The sequence below is a fragment of the Moschus berezovskii genome, chromosome 7 (assembly GCF_049115385.1).
Source record: "Moschus berezovskii isolate FMDL1 chromosome 7, NW_MosBer_1.0, whole genome shotgun sequence".
Taxonomy (NCBI): domain Eukaryota; kingdom Metazoa; phylum Chordata; class Mammalia; order Artiodactyla; family Moschidae; genus Moschus; species Moschus berezovskii.
The window spans coordinates 117,952,499-117,974,960 of record NC_142466.1 but is presented as its reverse complement, the minus strand read 5'-3'; the positions used below and the strand labels follow the sequence as shown (position 1 = coordinate 117,974,960).

At 53.8% G+C, this 22,462-nt stretch overlaps 1 protein-coding gene across 3 annotated transcripts in view; it reads right to left on the bottom strand.

Moving 5' to 3' along the window:
• The window catches only part of GSN (gelsolin), a 59,465-nt gene extending 38,047 nt beyond the window's left edge, over positions 1-21,418 (bottom strand). Inside the window, exons 1-3 of one of the 3 annotated variants that reach the window (XM_088838327.1) lie at positions 21,332-21,418; positions 20,799-20,927; positions 8,312-8,399 (exon numbers count right to left, since the gene is read on the bottom strand). The gene's annotated coding sequence lies outside the window, so the exon portion shown is untranslated. The remainder of the gene's footprint in view (positions 1-8,311; positions 8,400-20,798; positions 20,928-21,331) is intronic. The other 2 variants (XM_088838328.1, XM_088838329.1) reach the window with 2 other exon arrangements.
• Positions 21,419-22,462: the final 1,044 nt, after the last annotated feature.

The following is a 22,462-nucleotide window of genomic DNA, read 5'->3' as shown; positions in this document are numbered from 1 at the left end:
TCCGGAGAGCTTCCAGAACCCTCTGGGATACTCCAGAGTCATCCCCCCAGAACATAGGCAAGGGCTGAGGCCAGAGCAGGGATGCTTAACCCCACACGCTCCCCATTCACACTCACTTCCCCGTCGGCCTCCCAGACGCTGTCCTGGTTCAGGGTCCCCGTCTCCCCTGTGGAACCACTGCTCCAGCTTCCTCAGTGCCTTCAACTCTCCATTATCCACAGAGATCACGTCATTCCCAACTCAAGAGCTTTCCGCAGCCCCCAGTGCAAACTGGAAGACGTCGGGACTCCTAAGCTTGGCTCCTGCGGCCCTCTGGGGCATGCTCTTACAGCCTCATCCCCGAGTGCCCCACGCCACCCCCGACACCCTCTGCGACACCTCCTGCCTCTCGACAGCCTCAGGTTCCTGCCGCAGGAGAGCAGCGGTCTAGCCTCGGCTCTGCCTCTGACTGTGAGACCTCTGGCCGGCTCTTTGGCTCTCTGAGCCTCAGTCTTCTCATCGGGCTCTTCGGGAGCTTGTGCAGATGAGACGAGATAAGGGCGTGAGTGTCAGATGCCCGGAGGGCTGCAGAAATGCAAGCCTGTGAGCCGCAGCCTCCTCCCTGACTCTGACAGCAGCTGACAGGGTGGAATCGGCCCCTCCACCTCCGTAGGGGCTGGGGCTCCCTCTCCCCTAAGCCCCGAACCGGAGGCTCACAGCCAGCAGCTGCAGCCAGGGAAGGGGGGCAGGAGCGGGGGCGGCTTAGAGGAAAATTACTCTGCGCTGGCCCAGCCACCAGGGGCTCCCAGCTGCCTCTGACAGCGGGGGACTAGGGGGCCAGCAGGCTCTGCCAGAGCCAAGGACTTGGCCCCAAGCCTTGACTGCAGTTTGAGCTGATGGGACTGGGGGGGCTGTTGCCCTGGACCCCGCTCCTCTGGGACACTCCCACTCTTTGGCAGAAGAGGAGGAGGGAAAAATAAAAACAACAGACAGGCCTTTGTGAGAGGAGAAACCGGCTCCAGCCACTGCACGCTGGGGCCCTGGGCGCTGACCTGAGAAAGGGACCCTCTCTGCCCTACTGCCGAACTTCAAACCCCACACCCACCCTGGGGACCTTGTCCTGGCGTCACACACCCGGCACCACGCCCAGCGCCACATACCCCCACGTTCTGTGCCCCATGCCAGGCCTTGTGCTCCGCACACGTGTCCTGCCTGTGCACAGTCCTCCTGCTGTGTTCCGCGTCACTCACACCTTGGATCATGCCCCACGCATCATGCCACGTCTGCCGTATGAGGGACTCTGCACAGGTGGTCCCCAACTTGTGATGGTCCAACTTCACGATTTCCTGACTTTAGGATGGTGCAAAAGCAATACCCATTCAGTAGAAACCGTACTTTGAGTTTTGATCTTTCCTGGGCCAGCGATCTTTTCCAGTCGGCCACACGATCCCAAGGGCAACAATCGGTAGGCTTACAACCATTCTGCACCCAGACAACCATTCTATTGTTCGTTGACAGTACAGCATTCAATAAATTACGTGAGACGACATTTAAAAAGGGTCTTCGTGTTAGATTTTGCCCAACTGTAGACTAGTGTTAAGTGTTCTGAGCACATGTAAGGTAGGTAGGCTAAGCTATGATGTAAGATAGGAAACGTGTATGAAATGCATTGATAAAGTTGAGATTTTTTCAGCTTACTGGGATGTAACCCCATAGTGAGTCAAGAAAGAACTGTACCATCTATTTACGATCTTTTCAACGTCACATCCACTGTCCCAAGCCCCGTCCCCTGGAGAACTTGTGCCATAACCCTTGTCCTGGGTCCATGCACTGTGTCCCTTGCTGCATGACCCCCACATGCGAAGGTCCAGGAGGACAGGCTCTGGGACAGACTCCCAGCCCTACCACCCGTTACCTCCATGACCATGACAAGCCACGCCCCTTCTTGGTGCCTCAGTTTCTCTGGCTATGAAACGGAATGATATTAACACTCATCCGCTAAGTGCTGTGGGGACTGAAGGAGACACAGCAATTCTGGGGCTGAGCCCAGTGTCTTGAGACACAGCGAGCCTGCCGGGTGTCTGCTGTATAGTGACGAGCCTGCCGGGTGTCTGCTGTGTTGTGACGAGTCTGCTGGGTGTCTGCTGTGTTGTGACAGCTGTACCGTGTGTCTGTACCACATTGTGTGTGCTACCTGCCAGGCTCCCACGACCCCAGCATCTACCATGCATCAGACACTCTATCACGTTAGTGAAATTCCAACAACAGCTACAAGGAGGCTATACCTCCCTGTCTAACAGGGGAAAAAATCAAAGGCTCAGAGAGGGGGGATAACCTGCCAGAAATCACACAGCCAGAAAAGGGTGAAGCTGGGAGTGGCACGCAGGTCCGTGCATCCCGAGAGACAGAAAGGAGACTACTGAGGGATTAGGGGGTGGGTGTGCAGTGTGCCAGCCAGCAGGCACGGGCTCCTTTTAGGGGAGATGAAGGGTAACGAAAATGTGCTTGAACTGGACGTCTCGTGATGACTTTGGCATAAGTCTGAAAGTTTACTAAAAATCACTGAATTAATTCAAATTGGTGGATTACATGTATGTAAGTTATCTGTCTACTTACTCCAGCAACTGATGTACATTGTACTTCAGTAAAGCCGGTTTGTTTGCTTAAAGCCCATGTGCCTTCCAGGCACCACTCTGCCAAGACATTCAGCAAGAAAAGTGCTCTCTCTGTGAGTGGAGATGGCCAAGCAGCGGCTGAGCAGCCCCTCTGAGGCCCAGGGGCAAGCAGCCTTGGGATCCCTGGTTCCCAGACACCTCCGCAGAGCAGGTGTGCAGCCGAGTCACCCGGGGAGCTCCTGAGAACTCGGATTCCCAGGCCCCACGCCCAGCCTCGGAGTCTACGGCTCCGGGTGGGGCCCGGGAACCTGGGATTCTGAGGCGCAGCCCACACTGGGAGCCACTCATCAACGCCCAGCACCTCTCACACTGGGGGAAGCTGAGGCCGGGCAGCACTGGGGAGTTGCCAGCTCGGGCCCATCGAGCTCTGGGAGGGCCTGGGCGGGAATGGAGGGCCCTTCCTGGCTCCTTCTCGCCTTCCCTCCTGCGCCCACTCCATTCCTCCCTGGGCCCCAGCCTCCTGGTGACTCAGGCCTCTGAGTCATCCAGGGGCACCACAGAGGAAACTTCTTAGGAAAAACAATCCCCAAACAAAGCCTCCCCGATCTGGGGAACAGAATAGGTCCAGGAGGCTAAGCAAGGGAGGGGAGGAGAACACAGGGTGGAGCTGGAAGCTTGGACCCCAAGCCCACGGAGCCCTGGAGAGGGCGCTTCCCTGCTCCCCCGAGTCAACAACACTCACTGCAGCACACAGGCTGTAAAGGCTCAAAATGGGCCAGGCAACAGGGTAAGTCCTTCTCAGCTTTGTCGTGTTGACAATGCTTCCCAAGGCTAGCACATGCCCATTTTACAGATGGGGCAACAGAGGCTCAGAAAGGATCAGCCCAAGAAGACACAGTTAAAAAGTGCAGAGCAGAGTCCGGAACCCAGGACTATCTGATTCAAAAGTCTGGCTCTCACTCTTACGCACCTTTTAAAAATACCTCCTGTGTAGCAAGGCATGTAGACAGTGTCTCATCTATATGAGACAGGCGAATGGCCCAGGAGGGGCCCGGCCACACAAGGCTTTCTCCCTCTGCTCCAGTGTCAGGCTCTGCCTCAGGACTTCCCGGCCCCGTGGGGTGTACACATGAGCTTAGGGGTTCCTTAGCAGCAGGAACACAAGGCAGGAAGAGCCCAGGGCCTGATGAACCACCCAGGAGGAGCACGGAGCAGCAGGGCCTTGATGGATGAACAGAGTGGGTGTTTGTCTCTGGGGAACAGGGAGCCGGCAGGCAGGTGGAGGGAACAGCAGAAGCAAAGGCTCAGAGGTGTGGCCCCCCACAGGAGAATGTAAACGCTGGCAAGGAGGGCCTGGGGTGAAGACCTGTGGGCAAACACTGGAGCGGCCTGACTGCGAGGGGTCCCAGCCTGCTCTGAGGCTGGGGAGGATCTTTTCAGCCCAGAGAGAACAGGCTTGGAGCTGGTTTCATCTCTGCATGGGGCCTGGCCCGCAGCTGAAAGGGGAGTCAGCAGGGGGCCCCCTGGAGTCCTTCTTTCAAGCAGGCTTTGGGGACAACCCTAGACCCCCGGCTACTCACCCATGGGTCAGAGTCGCCCCCGAGGGCCTCTTCCTTCACCATGGCTGGGCAGAGGACAGGCGAGCCTCTCCCGACCACACTGACCTAATCGCATCGGCCTATAAATAGGGCCCTGTGGCTTGGTCTGAAATAGCTGTGCCAGGCCCAACTCCACAGGCACCACCGGGGCACGCACGGTTCCGGAAATGGTCCTTCTCGCTGACACGATTAAAACCCCAAACTTCCTCGGGAAACCACTGTGCATGTTCTAACTCACTCTCTTAAACATGAGGCAGTGGGCTGAGGGGCCCACCCTCAGAGCCGCCCACCCACAGCAGATGATGGCAGTGGGTTTGTGACTGTTTTTCTGCTTTCTGCCCCCTGGGGACACTGAGCAAGCCACTACCCCTCTTCGGGCCTCAGCTTCCCCAAATGTAAACTGGGAGGTTGAACACGATATCGTTGGGCCTTTCTAGCCTGGATGCTCCCCAGAATTGTCTCGGGGTAACCTCTACCCTCAAATGCTCATGCCACTGTTACCCCTTTCCCAGTTGACTTGGGGATTTTTTTAAGGTAATAATGACTGGCATTTAAAAATTAGAATTGCAATAAATACTTGAGTCAGGTCTAAGCCCTGCCACTGAAAGGCTGGGTGACCTTGGAAGGGTCACTGTCCGTCTCTGGGCCCCAGATTCCTCAGTCATAAGATGGAGGTGCTGGTAGGTTGATGCCCAAGGTTCATGACTATTTTTAATTAATTAATTTTTGTGTGTGTTGTTTAGTATTTAAGAGAACCGGGATAGGCCATCCTTGAGCTGAGTGCTGGGGCTAAAGACAGCCAAGACCCAGTCCAGCCCTCAGAGCCGAGCCCTGGTCCAGCCACCAGTGGGGAAAAGCAGAGGTGTTTCCAGACCACTTGGTGTCCCACTAGAGGCCTCTTTCAGGGCTTTTGGGGACACCTTGCTTCCAGTTGAAATTACAGATTTCCGGTCACAGAGGAGAACTCCCCAAGGGATGTATGATGACATGGACTTGGCCAATAGGGAAGGAAAGATAACCAAGCCATCACTAGGTACCAGGCATATGCTTAGGACTGTACGTCCCCATTATTAATCCTCAACAACACTATTGTCATTCCCATTTCACAGATGAAGAAACTGAGGCTGAGAGGGCTTAAAGGACATGTCAAGGGGCACAGAGCAAGTCAGAGCTAGGGTATGCTCGGACCTGTTGGCCTCTGGAGTTTGGGTTGTAACCAAACCCCAGTGAAACAACTGAGGAGGTCTGACCAATGGGGAAACGAACCGACGGGACAGGAGAGAAACAGGCCCAGAGCGATTCACTGCGTGTGCAGGTGGTGGGGACGAGGCTTCGCCCAGTGACACCCACTCTCTCCAACCAGCTTTCTGTGATCCACCACGTCTGCATCCCACCAGCTGAACGTTCGCAAATCTCATTGCTCAAGCGGCTCCTCAGCTCGAGACCTGCCACGGCCCCCTGGCACCCAGAGGGCCAGGACCCTGCACTCAAAGCCTCCCCCCGTCATCCCACCCTCCTGCTTTAGCCACTCTGCCCACTAGCTCCCAAACACAGAGGTACCCTCAGGGGGCTGAGCTTTTGCACACGCACCTCCCTTGCCTGGACTTGCCTCCCTTGCCAACCCCTCAGCAGAGCGCTAGACTCGGGGGGGAAGCCCTCTGAGGCTCCCAGGGCCCCCGGGTCTGATTCACCTCCGCTCTCCAGTGCAGAAGCTCGACAATGAAAACACTCAGGGAGCCCAGAGAATGCTGGAAAGGGCACATTTCCAGGACTGCCCGACACCAAGCCTCGTCCTGAGGCGCAGCGTCAGGACGCCACAGTGTGGAAAAGCCAAAAATTACAGCCTCGGGGCTCATCAGGGTGGGACTTGGCGACTCTCTTTCAAGGGTTCTAATCCTGAAATTGGGGCAAAACTCTCCCCTACTTTAAAACCTCCAGTGCTTCCCCAGGGGTCTAGATAAAACCCCAAACCCTAAGCAAGGCCCCCCAGGGCCCGCCCAACGGAGGCGCTGCCTGGTCTCCAGGCCCTTCTCCCTGCGGTGCTCTTTCCCCAGCTCCTCCGGGCCTCTCCCTCACACTGTTCCTTCCATCTTCGGTCTGAGCGTTTTCGGGAAGGCCTCCCTCCTCTGTCCAGACGAGAGCCCATCACACCCGCCCAGTCCCATCTGCTCTCCTAACGCTAGCCCCTCCCTCCACAGCTGAAGAAGGGATGAGTTTGTTAAGTGTGTAATGGATTCTGCAGGGCTTCCCTGGTGGCTCAGCGGTAAAGAATCCACCTGCCAATGCAGGAGCCCTGGGTTCGATCCCTGGTTTGGGAAGATCCCCTGGAGAAGGGAAGGGCTATCCACTCCAGCATTCTTGCCTCAAGAATTCCTTGGACAGAGGAGCCTAGCAGGCTACAGTCCTTGGAGTGGCAAAGAGTTGGACACAACTTAGCGACTAAACAACAATAATAATAACTTATATAAGACCCAAGACTGTAAGACCCACGAGGGTTGGGAAAATCTCATTCTTTGCTGATTCTCCAACCCCCAGTCCAGGGCCTAAAGAAACACCTGTCAAATGAAGGCACACACGCGTGAACAAATGACAGGAAGTAGAATCCTGCTGAACGTTTGAGGCGAACAACAATAGAGCCCCAGTTGAGAAGGTGGCAGAAGTAGGAGATGGAATGGGGCAGCCTGCCAGGAGCAAAAAGGAGAGAGAGCTTCTAGGCGGAGGAGGGACCTGGGGCTCCAGAGAGGTGGGACACGGAGAGCTGAAGGAACAGCAGGGGCGTGGACAAGGAGGCGGTCACTGGGGAGTGGGCAGGAGGCGAGGCCCAGCACAGGGATGGGGACGGTGTGAAGACGCGGAGAGCCCTCAGCCGACAGGCGTCAGCGGCTGCGCACTTTTGCAGAAGTGGGGAAGCAGAAGACGGTTCCTGTGTCACTGTCGCCAAAGCATTCAGAGGGTACAACCCTTTCTGGGGACAGAGCACTCAGGCCATCGGGCTCTGGGAGCTGTCCAGGCTCCGAGTCTCAGACTCAAGAGCATTAGAGCCAGGGCGGCCTCTGCCGGTCCATCTGGGCAGCTAGGGGAGGCCCCTTTGTCTGGTCCCCCTCTGTGGGAGTCCCAGCACTGAGGACGCAGCATCGGAAGGCCCTTGCATCTGAGCTTGGGGAAAGAGGAACAGCACCAACTGTGGTCGGCTTGTCATGGCACCGCCTGGAAGCCAGCCGGGCTGTGGGGACGAGTAAGCCCTGGAGGTTCTCGGCCAAGGGTGATGTCACGACCCTGACGGGTGTTTTCCAGGCTTTCCGCACGGTTACTATCAGAAACTCACTTTTCTCTGTTTCAACACTGGAAGCTGGGTTCTCCTCCTCGTGATGATCCTTCCCCTTTTTCCAGCTCACAAAGCCCTTCGGCATCTGTGAGCTTACGCAGTCTGCACAACAACCTTATTAGGTGGGTGGGGGAGACCAATGCACCCATTTCGCAGGCGTAGAAACTGAGGCCTGAGCTGGGACCTGAGCCAGGTCTCCTGCTTCTGGCCAGAGGACTCTGCACTCCATGCCCTGCCTCTCCACCTCCTCCGGCGGGTCACCTGGGAATCTGATAGTCAGGTGGGCCCCGCCCTGCCAGCCGTCCCAGGTGAGTGTGACTCATGCACCTTCCCTGTGACTCACGCTTTTCACTCCTCCTGTCAACAAGCCCGGAGCCTTGGCAGCTGCACCCCAGCTTTTCTCTCCCTTCCAAAGAATTCCTTCACCTCCTCCTCACGGGAGTCCACCCTCCTACCAAGGCGCTAACAGCAGCCTGGAGAGGGCAAGCACTTTCCTACCATCACCCAGCGCAGGAGCCGAACAGCCGGGGGTGGGGGCCCAGGAGTCCTGGCACCCAGCCCGCTTCTTGCCTCTTCCCCAAGGGATCACCCTTGCTGACCTCCCTCTCCAGGGAGGGTGAGGAGCAAACGAAGCAAGGGCAGAATGCTCTCTGAGCTTTACTAGAAAAACCCCAGGGACTGCCCTTGCATCCATGTGTGGCGCCCGGCGGCTGCTTCCCCAGGCCCATCCAGACCCCCCGGGCAGCCAGGCTGGGTTTAGGAGGACCCAGCGGTGTCTGCACTGCTTTACCTACCTTGTAGGGCTGTGAGTGAAGAGGGCGGCTCCGTTGGAAGGGGTTGGGACCAAGGTGGAAGCGCGGTTCAGGGGGCTAGCAGCACCACCTGTAAAGAAAGGGCCAAGACTCCCAGGCTCAGGGGCTCCAAGTCATCTGGTCAGAGCCCATTTCATGCTTCAACTCCTCCCCAGCCCCGCCACCCCCAACCGGGGTCACATGCCCCTGCTTGCACACCTCCGGCAATGGGGCACTCACTTCCTGCCAAGGCTGCAAACCTTCTTTTCGAGAGTCTGGCTGATTAAAAGAACTGTCACTGGGATGTGCTGGAATTCTCTTTCCCTATGCCCCATTACATGCTGGCCTTAACTCTACCTTCTGGGGTTACCCAGAACAGGTCTGTCACCCTGTTTCCCAGTGGCTCCTTAGAGACTTGAAGATGGTAACCCTGGGCCCTTCAAGTCTTCTACCCATTTTGTTCCAGCTCTTCCTGAGATCAAGGTGTCTGGTTCCTTCCCCCAGCTTCCCTGATCTACTTCAAATGAACTCTGTCCCTACTGACAGCGCAAGACCCAGAATTAAATACTTGGATGAGCTCTTTTCAGGGCAGGGCAAGCAGAACTCTCACCTCCATCATTCTAGATACCATGCCTCTATTAATACAGCCGAAAATCCCATGAGCATTTAAGGTAACCCCATTGTATGACTGAATTCAGCTTACGGTCAGCTTCAGAGCTGTGGCTTAAGATTGTGAAGTTACACAAAAGGGCCCTTCATTTAACTAATGTGTAACAACCAAGTTACATCACCTTTCTGAGCCTCAGTTTCCTTCTCTGTAAAACAGGAATTATGGGGCAGGTATTAGAACCTACCCCATGAGGTCATCGAGTGAGTGGGTGAATGAGTGAAAGTCGCTCAATCATGTCCGAACTCTTATGAAGATCAAATGAGATAAAATACGTCAAGGATTTTGAATAATGTATGTGCTTACTCTATCACTTAACTTTCTAAGTCTGTTTCCAGAAAGTGTACCTTTGTCATGCTGTACTTATGCAGACTGTGGAGCCAAGCTGCTTACACACCATATTCCCACCTCTTTGCCTACTATTGCAAGACTGTGTTACCATTATATGCTGATGAGTCTTTCTCTCCCATGAGACCATGGGCTCCATCAGGTTGCTTTGCCTCTGAAGCCCCAGGCCTGGCAAGTGACCCAGCAAACAGGAGGACCCGTGGGTGTATGCTGGGTGACCAAACACAGGGCCAGCCCACGCGCACCCAGAGTAGTTTGTGCTGCCCCAATCTTCCAGCACCCACACTTTCAGAGACACCCTGGGTCTTCACCCTTCGGGACTCCCAGACTCCAGTCAGCCACATTCAGGGAGCCGCTGAGCAAACGGGCTCCTGCCTGAACTGGAAAATGGCTCTGCCCAAACCAGCTTCTCCAAGCCAGGCAGAGAGAATCCAAGATCCCAAAGGCAGTGGGGCCCTTCAGGTTCCCTGGATTAAGAGGCAAGGGAACCCTATTCTTAGCTGACAACAGGTGGCCCAGACATTCCTGGGGATTTCTGCATCATGAGTGGCACCTGTGCACAGCGAGAGATCTAGAAGGAGTCTGGGTGCTTATTTGGGCCCTGGGGCCTGGAGTTAAGTGCCGCCCCCATGGGCTCCCTTCAGAGTTCCACAGAGGCTTCCTAGTTCCAGGGGTAGATGAACAGAGCTGGGTTCCTGCAAATGATTAACAAGTCCCCACTTTGCGTTAACTCCGTGAGGATGAACCTGTCAAACCCAGCCGCTTCTCTCCCACACGCCTCCACGCCTCTCCCTCACCGTCTGGGCGGTGCCGGACCTGTTCCCAAGGGCGACCTGTTTTTCGCTCAGGGCCCCGCATCTCAGCATCAGCACCGTCCGCCATCCAACCGCAGCGGGCACCCTCTTCAGCCTCCCTGCTCCTCACTCTCGCCTCCCAACACCGCTGGTTCTACCGGAGCGCATCCACTGCTGCCCACCCCGACTGCCAACACGCTGGTCCAGGCCCCTCAGCCTCTCGCCTGGGAGACTGCCGTGCCTCCTGCTCCGTCCTCCCACTGCCTCCCTCCTCCCCTCCAGAGCAAGCCAGACCACGCTGCCCCTCCGCGCAGACTCAGCCATGACTCCCTGACGGCCCCCAGGGAAAACCCAGCGTCCTCGGCGGACCTTGAACCACCCGCGCCTTGGATGATCGGCCCTCATCCGTCTTGAGCCTCAGCGCTCCCCAGTTCCCGTCTTCCACCCACCCGCTTCCAAGCTCCAGCCAGACGCAGCGGCACCGTCCCTTAAACCTTCCTGTAATCCTTGCACAGACTGTCTCCTCTGTTCCATCCCTGTTCTTCTTTTCTCCTTCCGCTCACGATCGAGCCCAGGTTTCCTCGAGAGCTCATCTCTAACCTCCCCTTCCCCGTGAGGCTGAGCTCCTCCCAGCCTCGGCCCAGCTCCCCTGCCACACTGTTTCCAAGTCTGGCTCCCCCGTCAGACTAAGACCCGCTCCCCTGTATCCTAGCCTAGGGCCACCACAGCTCCAGATTCAAGAAGTCGGAGACTAGTAAGTCACACGCATGCACACGTGTGTGCGCACGTGCGTAAACACGCTTGCACAAACACGTCCACAGAGACGGCAAAGGCTGACCTGCTGCCACCTATGGGCAGAAAGAGCATTACACGCTTTCCTGCGCCCCGGACACCGCGCGCCCTCGAACTTCAGATTCGCTGGGTTTGGAACTGTTGCTGTTATTGTTGAATCGCTAAGTCGTGTCCAACTCTGCGACCCCATGGACGCCAGGCTCTTTGTCCCTGGGATTTCCCAGGCAAGAATAGTTCAGTTCAGTTCAGTTCAGTTGCTCAGTCGTGTCCGACTCTCCGCGACCCCATGAATCACAGCACGCCAGGCCTCCCTGTCCATCACCAACTCCCGGAGTACACTCAAACTCATGTCCACAGAGTCGGTGATGCCATCCAGCCATCTCATTCTCCGTCGTCCCCTTCTCCTCCCGCCCCCAACCTTTCCCAGCATCAGAGTCTTTTCCAGTGAGGCGTCGCATGAGGTGGCCAAAGTATTGCAGTTTCAGCTTTAGCATCAGTCCCTCCAATGAACATCCAGGATTGATCTCCTCTAGAATGGACTGGTTGGATCTCCTTGCAGTAAAGGGACTCTCAAGAGTCTTCTCCAACACCACAGTTCAAAAGCATCAATTCTTCGGCGATCAGCTTTCTTCACAGTCCAACTCTCACATCCATACATGACCACGGCAAGAATAGTTAACCCCAGCTAACTCCAAGTCGCTCTGTTTTCCATTTTGGACCTTAAGGCACAACTTAGAAACAAGGTCTGTAAACCACTGGCTTTAGTCCACTGCCCACATGCTGCAGGGAGCCCTAAAGAGGGGTGTCTCCTTCCAGTAATCACTGTCCTTGCCTGGGGCTCCTGTGAAGCCTATTCGCTGGGTTAGATCTTAGAGCTGCCTGCCCATGGAAGGAGTGGGTAGAGAGCTTGCCATTAGTGAAGGTGTATAAGCATCAGGAGTCCCACCTGTTTGGAAGGCTAAAGAGGAGCTTTCTGCCCTGCGGGGGTGAAGGGGTGACTGGGGCAAGCTGGAACAGAGGTGTTTTTCTCCCAAAAGACTGTTTCGAGATCGCTGAGAGGACCCGCAGATTTGGCGTGTGTGTCTGTGAGTGTGTGTAAGTCGCTTCAATCTTATCTGATTCTCTGCAACCCTAAGAACCGTAGCCCGCCAGGTTCCTCTGTCCCTGGGAGTCTCCAGGCAAGACCACTGCAGTGGGTTGCCATTTCCTCCTCCAGTCAGGTTTGGTGAGGGCGTGTGATCTGTCCAGCGAGGCCAGAGGGTTCAAATGACACCAGCTGTCATTTTCTCAGCACCTGCCCCGTGTGAATTCCTTACATACATCATGTTTCATCCCACAGCTCAGCCGGCAGCTGTCTCAGTCCCCGCCTTGTGAAGGAAGAACACAAGTTCAGAGAGGTGAAGTAATGTGCTCAGGGTCACACGGCTAAGGTGCCTGAGAGCTGCCACCAAGTCAGGCCGCCTCCCCGATAGCTTGGTCTCACTCAAGCTGGGCCTCTTGCTTACCAGACAAAAATATAAAGCTCCAGTTACTGTAGATCAGGGGTTAGCAAACTTTTACTGTGAAGTGCTGGGACTTCCTTGGGGGTCCAGTAGTTAGGACTTTGTACTCCCACTGCAGGGGGCACAGGTTCAATCCCTGGTCAGGGAACTAAGATCCCACATGCCACGTGACATGGCCAAAATTTTTAAAAGACAGAGAGAGAGAAAGAGAGAAAAGAGCCAGATAGGAAATAGTTTAAGCTTTGCCACCACATACCCTGTTGCATATTCTTCCTTGTTCAGTTTTGGATTTTCTTTTTTACAATCTTTTAAAAATGTAAAAACCACTCTTAGGTTGGAGGCATACAAAAACAGGCTGGGGCTTCCCCAGGGCTGTAGTTTGCAGCCTACAGCCGTAAGAGAATAGTACTTATAACCTTAAGTATAAAAACTTCTGGTGGAAATGTTTTATGCCAAATGTAGGCCCTTCAGCTGTACTTCTCCCCCTTCAGATGGCATCCTACTGAGTCACTCTCTCCTCAAGGAGAGCCCTGCCCTGCTCTGAAATTAGGCAGCAAAATAATGCAAGGGCTGTTCAGATTCTAGAAACATAACTGCGGACCAAATACAGTTCAGCTCAGTGCTATGAGATGACAGAAGCTAATACAATGGGTAGAAAGAGCCTCAAGGATAAGGTATCAAGAGTTCTGGGCTCCAGTCTGGGCCTTGAACAAAGGATCTGGAATCTTACCAGGCGTCCCTGGTGGCTCAGCTGGTAAAGAACACACCTGTGAATGCAGAAGACACAAGAGACGTGGGTTCGATCTCTGGGTCGGGAAGATTCCCGGGAGAAGGTAATGGCAACCCGATCCAGTATTCTTGCTGGAAAATTCCCCTGACAGAGGAGTCTGGCGGGCTACAGCCCACGGGACTGCAGAGTTGGGTATAACTGAGCACATGCTCACACACATGCCAGATGTGGTCCCTGGACCTGCAGCGTCTGCATTAGCCGGGAGGGCATTAGAAATGCAGAGGGGGACTTCCCTGGTGGTTTAGCCGTTAAAACTCTGTGCTCCCAATGTAGGGGGCATGGGTTCCATCCCTGGTTAGGGAAGATGCCACATGTTACAAGGCCAAAAAAAAAAAAAAAAAATGCAGTGTCAGACCCCACTCCAGACCTACTGAACCAGAATCTGCATTTTCACAAAATTCCCAGGTGATTTGGGAGCACAGTAAAGTCTGAGATGCTCTAAAACGTCTCTTATGTCCAATTGCAACACCGTTGACAAAAGCCTTCCCCTGAGAGAGAAGGGGTCCAAAGGCATCTTTTTTGGTGTCGTAAAAATAAGTCTCTGCCCTCGTGCCTGCACTCTTTGTGACCCCATGGACTGTAGCCCAACAGCCTCCTCTGTCCAAGGTATTCTCCCAGCAAAAACACTAGAGTGGGTTGCCATTTCCTCCTCCAAGGGATCGTCCCGACCCAGGGATCGAACCTGGGTCCCTTATGTCTCCTACACTGGCAGGCAGATTCTTTAACACTCGTGCCACCTGTGACCTCAGAAACACCACACTTCAGGACGCACACTCAAGAGATCAAGACCTGCCGCTGAGTCTTAAAATTGAGCCTTCGGCTGGTGGAAGAGTAAAACCAGGTGGACAAGAGAAGGTGTGTCCTCAAGTCGCAGTAGGGGAAACTGGCTGAAAAGGAAAATGGCTTTCCCAGGACCACGCTGCCAGGACAGACTCTGGGTCTGACCATGGCCCAGTTCCTTAATCTTCCCAGGCCTTGGGCTTTACGATCACTGAAATCATTTTGGTTTAGATGAGTACTTTTGAAATCTCAGGAGCTTCTCAGGGAAGCTTCTCAGGGAACAGGGATGAAGGTGCGACACCTCACAAGTGGTGGAGCAGCAATCAGAGAACTTACTTTGAAATTTAGGAAATTCACTTGCTATCTCTGGGTCTGAGTATTCCTGGCCACGAAGTGAGGAGGTGGGACCAGGCAGCTTCTGAGGTCCAACTGTAAGGGTCAGAATCTGGAGAGGGTTTCTAGGAGAGGAGGCAGTCAGGAGAGCGGCCTTCTGCAGAGGGTGACGTCAGTCACATAGAAGTCTGGAAACACAGAGCCAAGTACTTACACCCTAAGCACGGAGGCAGCACTGTGGCAGCGCCCAGGCCGAGCTCAGGTCTCGTGGCAAGCGCAAAGCAGAAGCTGGGCTTCCCGCTGCCTCTTCTGCCCAGGATCTTAATCATCAGTGCTCGCGGATGCCGAACTGTGCAAACCTACAGGTCTACCTCGTTTCACTGCACCTCAGTTTACTGTGCTTCGGAGACACCACACGTTTCACAAACTGGAGGGTTTTGTCAATCTTTGAGCAAATGGTCTTGTGATATCATTTTTCTAATAGCATTTGCTTACTTTATGTTTCTGCATCACATTTTGGGAATTCTTGCCGTGGTTTGTTTAACCTTTTTCATGATTATTGTATTTGTTATGGTGACTGGTCATCGGTAATCTATGCAGTGGTCCCTGAGCCTTCTAACAGCACATTCAGGCTTTAGATAACCAGCCTCCGTTCAGTTCAGTTCAGTTGCTCAGTCGTGTCTGACTCTGCGACCAGCCTCAGATGTTCCCCAAAGAAAGGCTGATGGAAATCCGAACCACTACAACCTTTCAAGGGTGGCAATTTGGCAAAATGTAGCAAAAGCTGTAAATGTGTCATTTTTGACTCAACAACTGCATTTCTTGGGCTCTCTTCTAGAAAACAATGAGAGAGGAATAATTTATGCTCTAGAGTGTTCATTGCAACACTGTTTATCAGCAGCCTGAATGCCTGATAACAGAAGATGAGAAGTGAGTCACTCATATCATAGATACAATAACAGGGAATAACAAAAAAGTCAGGTCAGCATTTATCATTTTAAAAACAAAAATGTGAAATATTTTTTTACAAATAAAATTCATTATTTTCTTTAATCCCCCAGTCTATTAGAATGAAAGATTTTAGATAGATATGCATTTATCCACTTAGATAGAGTATACTTTTAAAACTCTTTAAAAAGTTAAATTTAGAGTACTAAATAACATGAAAAAATATTATGTTATAACATTTGAAAAAAAAATGCAGAAAGTCAGAATAGAAGATTACAAATGTGGTATGACCACAGTCCTGTCGGGGGGTAAAAGAAAATGTGCTGAAAATATTAGGAAGGAAATGCACGCAAATGTTAACACTGATTATCTTGTGTTGGCAGAATAATGGGCAGTTCTTATTTTTTTAAAACTATTTTTATTTTCTACATTTTCTATCATAGTTACTATATTTATAAAAAGGGAAAGAAGTCATTGGAGGAGGGAAAAAAAAAAAAGACATATCCTATGGGTATCCCAGGCACACCACTCTGCCACTCCTCCAAAATTAACCAGCATTTACTGAGTACCCACCAATGGCCCAGCCCTGCCACAGCCACTACAGAAGGAAAATTAAGGGCCAAGCCCCACCCTGTAGGCTTACATATACCGTATATATATTCTTTGTTTGACAAATAAGCTGGGATCAAATGATATCCTTGCTGAAGCTGGAAAGAAGGCTGTTTGCTTAACCAGTTCAGCAAAATAAACAAATCCACTCCCACTGGTGTGGCACCTTCATCCCTGTTCCCTGAGAAGCTCCAAACTGGGAAGAGCCCGTTTCAGGGACACATTACAGCCTAGGAAGAAAATGGTTAATCCCAAGTCCAAGTGTTGAAAGTAAGAGGTGCAGAGACTCACCCTGAGACAGAATCAGCAAGGCACCAGGAAGCAGCAGGATGGGGGCCTGGGAAAGAACTTATCTGGTTCCGTGATCCCTGGGGACCTTAGGCATGAGCGCTCATACCTCCAGACCCCAGTTGCCTCGCCTGTAAAATGGGGCCCATAACAGCCTCAGGGCTACTGTGAGGCTCAAAAAAGAGAAAGGAAGGCATTTCATTTCTCTGGGCGGAGCCTCAGTTTCCTTATCTGTAAAATGGAGTAAATTATCTCCTCCCTAGTAGAGCTGTTAAAAAGATTAAGTGAAAGTGAAGTCGCTGTCTGTCCGACTCTTTGTGACCCCATGAACTGTAGCCTACCAGGCTTCTCTGTCCATCGGATTTTCCAGGCAAGGATACTGGAGTGGGTTGTCATTTCCTACTCCAGGAGATCTTCCCAACCCAGGGACTGAACCTGGGTCTCCTGCATTGCAGGCAGACGCTTTGCCGTCTGAGCCACCAGGGAAGTGGTAAAGATGAAAAGTGAACGCAGACAGTAAGAATGCCGCAGACAGGGGTCCTCACCCTTACTGCTTGTAGAGCAGGGAATGGGATACATGCATGAATCCTAGGCCTCAGCTGCCTTATCTGTAAAATGGGCAACCCACTGAATCCGCAAAGACCCAATTTATGAACAGCAGCCGAATCTCCAGCTGACGCTGGTGCAAGTCACTCAAACAAGGGCGACTGCTGTGGACTCACTTTATGCTTAGAGACGTGCAGGTCCCATGTCCCTGCAGTAAGCACAAAGCCCGCTGACTCAGAGGCCACCAGAGCTGGGAAAGCGTGACTTTATTCTGTCTACCCGCCTAACGCCAGGTGGACACTGGGGCCCAGCAGAAGGCACGGACCAGCTCAAGTCACCCAGTATTTTGTCAAGTGGCAAAACCAGGACTCAAGCCCAGGCCTTCTGCTGTCCAGCCTTGCCCATCACACCCACCGCTGTTCTCTGCCCTGCCCTTAAACTGCTGATGTGGTCCTGGGCAGGGCAGGGGAGAGCAGTCAGTGACGGCAGGGGGTGGGGGTGGGGAGGAAAAGCCAGAGAGCGGCAGGAACCCAGCCTGCCTGTGGTCTCCAAACTCACAAACCACATCAGGCTGAAATATGACACATGCTCACTCGGTTGAAAGGGAGGAGATATTTTTACTCAACATCCCCCAGCTGCCTGAACACTGGACTCTTTCTTTCCCGTCCCCACAAAATACACAGCTCCTGGGACCAGGTTTTCCCTGCTTCTGCCGGCATTTTCTCAGGAAACAACCATGGGGAGGGGCGGGGCATGGAGGGAGATGTTGCCCATTCTTTCTGGCTTCCTCAGAAAGCTTTCCTGAGCAGGGGCTCCAACGGTAAAAGGAGGCTGGGCCCCCAGCTAACTCTGAGAGAACCTGGACAAGTCTTTGTCCTCTCAGAGCCTGGATTTCCTGAAATGGAGGAAAGATGGACCTACACTCTGAGTCCTGCAGATAGTACAGAAAAGCGTGAGTTTACGGACAGTCCCAAGAGGCCCCTCCAGGCCTAAGTTCCCCAAGCCACGCATACTGATTAGCACCCCTCCTCACAGCCCCAGCAAAACTCGACCTGCAGTTCTCATAATGTCAGGACTAGATGGCTCCTCCAGTAGAACATTGAAGGCACTGATTAAGAGCTATAGCCCTACAGTGAGACCTCTAGAATCCTAGCACTGACACCTACATGCCTCACAGGCCAAAGTACATTCCTTAGCCTCTCTGCTGCTGCTACTGCTAAGTCACTTCAGTCGTGTCCGACTCTGTGTGACCCCATAGACAGAAGCCCACCAGGCTCCCCCGTCCCTGGGATTCTCCAGGCAAGAACACTGGAGTGGGTTGCCATTTCCTTCTCCAATGTGTGAAAGTGAAAAGTGAAAGTGAAGTCGCTCAGTCGTGTCCAACCCTTAGCGACCCCATGGACTGCAGCCTACCAGGCTCCTCCATCCATGGGAGTTTCTAGGCAAGAGTACTGGAGTGGCTTGCCATTGCCTTCTCCGTAGCCTCTCTGAGCCCTAGTTAACTCCTCTATAAAAGCAGATAACAGGACCTAGCTCAGAGACATGATTGTGAAGAACCAACAAAGTGATCAATGCCCCAGTGCTTGGTTTACTAAAAGGCAGCTTTTTATCACGGAGACCAACATGCCCCCATTTTACAGATGAGGACACTGAGGCCCTGTGAGCCGGGACTTGCCCAAAGTCACTCAGAAGAACTGAGATTACAGCTCCACTCCTAAGTCAGTGCATCTAACTTCTCTCAGTTCTGCCAACTGGAATAACTAATATGCACACTCAGAGACAAGATATGGGCCGTAAAGTTCTGTTGAAGAAAACCAGAGACCAGTGCTCCAGCAAGGGATGACAGACTATGCAGAAATCGTCTCTGTGACCTGACAACTTCTCACCAGAGACCAAGCTGCCCACACGGAGTGGGGAGAGGTGGCCTTCTGGCACTGGATGGCCAAGGAGTGTGAAGGCATCCGGTCTTCAGCTCTTGCTTATCACAGTCCCACAGAACTGCACGCACAGCTGCCACCAGGGGCCACCTCTGGGGGGCCAGAAGGGGGCTAGAGGGATGAGGCTTACTCTATTCTCCAGGCTTGAGTCTCTTTTTTTTAGAGTTTATTTTCAGTTGGAGGATAACTGTGTTACAGTATTGTGTTGTTTTGCCATACATCAACATGCATCACCCACAGGTACACACGTGCCCTCCCTTCTGAACCTCCCTCCAGCCTCCCACCCCATCCCACTCCTCCAGGTTGTCACAGAGCCCCAGATTTGACCTCCCTGTGTCATATAGCAAGGCTTGAATCTTTAACAATATTTCTTTGCTTTAAAAGTAAAACTCAATACTGAAAATCTCAGAATAACTTGGCAACCTTGTCCAATAGCTATAAGCCCACTGCTAGCTTTCAGATAAAATTTACTGCCAGTTTTGATGGGTTCTTCAGCTGGGATTCCAGAATCTGCAACTCTGGTCCATCCCATGGCCATTGGTCTGCTTCAGACCTGCACTGTCTTTCACTTGACCATCCAATAGCCTTCGGAGGAATCCCTGTACCTTCAGTGTAGCCCCTTCCAAAGCATCTGCTACGGTCAGCCACCAGATTACTGAGAGTTTTGATCACTGCCCTCAGGCTAAAGTTCAAGCCCTTCGTTTACAATCTAGTTCCCTCTAGATTTACAGTCTCAATTCCCACCACTCCACCTTTCCCTCCTCTGCATTCCCGCCTTGTGGATTGCCCAGAGAACCTCAGTGCCTTTGCACGAGCTGTTCCTGCTTCTCATCATGTCTTACTACCATCGCTTTATCTCCTGGGAAACTTTTACTCATTTCTGAGGTCTGGGTGGCCCAAACAGACTTAGTCACCCCTCTGTAGGCTGAAGTTAATTCTCAGTATCGCAGCTCTGTTCCGACCACTATAGGTAAGAAGCATCTTGAGGACAAATATCTTTGCCTTCCTCAAGGCTCTTGGGTCGTCACAGGGCAAGACACTAAACACAGGCCCCGAAGAGTGCTGAATCAAGAAAGAAGGGAAGGGAGGAAACCCCTCCTGGGAGATCCTGCTTCTCCAAATTCATGTCAGTCCCCAGTAAAAGAGGCTACGGAAAATTCTGGAGTAAAGTTCCTTTCCCTGATTCACACGGAAACCTTTTTCTGCTGCAAAACTCACCCGGGTGCCAATTCAAGCTCCCCCGGCTGTTTATGATTTCTCTGGCATTTATAAATAGTGAGGCCCCAAAAAGGAAAATGGAGTTTCACGAGAACTGGAGACGGTCCCCCCTCCCAACCTTCCTCCTCTGTTCCAAGCCTCTTCCCCTTAATTAACATCCCCAAGAAACCCCAACCAGCACTCCAGAGTGAGTGTGTCTTGGAGGGGTGTGTGTGTGTGTGTGTGTGTGTGTGTCTTGGAGGGGTGTGTGTGTGTGTGTGTGTGTGTGTGTGTGTCTGTGTGTGTTTGTGTGTCTGTGTGTGTGTGTGCAGTGCTCAGTTTCTTAGTGAATAGAACTCCAGGCTCAAGAAGAGTCTAAAGCCCCAGGAACTAGAAGTCAGCCAAGTGCGGATGGCACTGGGCCCCAGGCCTGCCCCTTCCTCACTGTGTGAGCATCAGCCGCTCACCCACTCTCAGGGCCCTGCAGTTTTTTCAACTGTGGAACCAGGCTGGTGAGATTCCATCAAGCTGCGGTCACTGGAAAGCACAGTGCAGCAAGAGTTCACAGGGCTCTGGTCAGAAACACGGTCCTGGGAGGGCAGGACCCGCAGGTTCCGCCTCAGAAAAGTCTCCGGAGGCCTCGGCTTCCACGAAAAGCAGTCATCCCCAGGGCACCCTGATTGTCCCCGGCTCTCCCGAGCCAGGGTGTCCTAAAGCTGTCCTCTCTGTTTTGAGTTAGATGTGAAGGCGGGATAAAGGGCCTATGTCTGGGTGTCTGAGCCGAAGCTCCCTGCAGCCCCGCCTGCCTCCTCGGCCCGGGGCCTTGCTTTTGGCCACTGCCGAGAGCAGCCGGGCTGCGCCGGGCCAGGGGACACGCAGTCATCAGATTCTGAGGCGTCTGGACCCAAGCAGAGATGGGGGCCCCAGGGAGAAAGGCTGGTTCCAATCCCTGTCCTCACCTCTGAGAGAAGTTTCCGTGTGAGTCAGGGAAGGGCCCGTGCCCTGCAGGCCGGAGGGACGGACAGCGCCGACAGGTAGCAGAAGCAAGCCGATTCCAGACCAGGAAGAGGAAGAACTTTCTAACAGTCCTGGGCCCAGAAAGAGGAAGGAGGTGGGGGGGGGTGCTCCTCATCGCCAGGGGAGCGCAGGCAAAGGCATTAATCCTGGGGATGCGCGAGGCTGACTCCCCGGCGGAGCCGCCGCCCAGACCGCTGCAAGCCGGAGACCACCTGCCGGCGAGTGCGGGGCTGACCCCGGGCCCCCGCACCGCACCGGCGCCAAGCGGGTCACAGCCAGCCCGAGCGCACCACGGGGCCTGTGGGTGGGGGCCTGAACCCCTCACTCCTACCCGAGCCCCCCACCCAACTCTCCCCGGCCCCCAGAAGACCCGCAGGGCGAGGGGTGGGGGCGCCCTTTTCCGCGAGGAGGGAGAGAGGACCCAGGCGCCCGGGACCCCCGGGTGCCCGGCGTCGTGGTCGCGCCCCTCGCCTACCTGCGGCTGCGGCGCTGGCGACGGCGGCTGCGGGCGCAGCTGTGCTGGGCGGGCTCCGGGCGGCGGGGCCGGGGCGCCGCGGGCGGGGCGGGGCGGCCGGGGGCGGCGGGGAGGAGCGCCGGCCCCGCCCACAGCGGCCGGGAGGACGGCGGCTCCGCTCCGCCCGCCTCGGTGTGCCTTGGCCTAAGGAGGGGACCTAGCTCCCTGCCTCAGGCGCCGCAGCGCCGAGGGGGATCGACAGGAGCCTGCGGAGAGGGCAGGAGACTCGGGGGGCGCCTGGAGCCGGGCTGGGGCCGAAGAGCTCAGTTGGGATGGGCAGCCAGCGGGCTGAGATTCGGCTCCGGGGACGGTCGGGCTCCAGGAGGCAAAGCCCTCAGAGGATGACCTGGGCAGTCCACAAAAGCAGAAGCGGGGGGTGGGCAGCAGCGAGAGACCCTGAAGGGAACAAAGGAGCAGGATGAGTCCCGGTTGCCTTCAGGAACTAGAAATACACGAAATGCCAAAGCGCAACCCTGTCCTTAAAATGTCAAGCTGGGGCTTTGGAGTCAGACGGCCTGGGCTTGACCCCCTGATACCTACTAGTCCTGAAACGTTGGGCAAGTGACCTAAGGTATCAAAGTGTCAATTTCCTTATCTGTAAAATGGGCATCATAATTTCATCTTCATGCGTCTGTTGGGAAGACTTAATGAAAGAAAGTCTCTTAACACCATATCAGGTACTGTGAGTTCTCTGTAAATGGAAGGTTTTATTAGTGTGATGTGAAGTGAAGTTGCTCAGTCGTGTCCAACTCTTTGGGACCCCATGGACAACAGGCTCCTCCGTCCATGGGATTTTCCAGGGAATCTTCCTGACCCAGGGATCAAACCCAGGTCTCCCGCATTGTTAGACACTTTACCGTCTGAGCCACCAGGGAAGGCAGTATTAGTGTGATAGCAGATATTATTTTAGGTGACAGAGCAAATCCACATTGTCAAAAAGATGAATGCAAGATCACTTCTAAATAAATGTAGTATTTTATTTATCATAATAGCATCTCTTGTGTTTAAGAGAGAGCCATTTATGATGGAAAAGGGATTCCCAGGTGGTGCAGTGGTAAAGAATCCATCTGCCAATGCAGGAGACATAAGAGA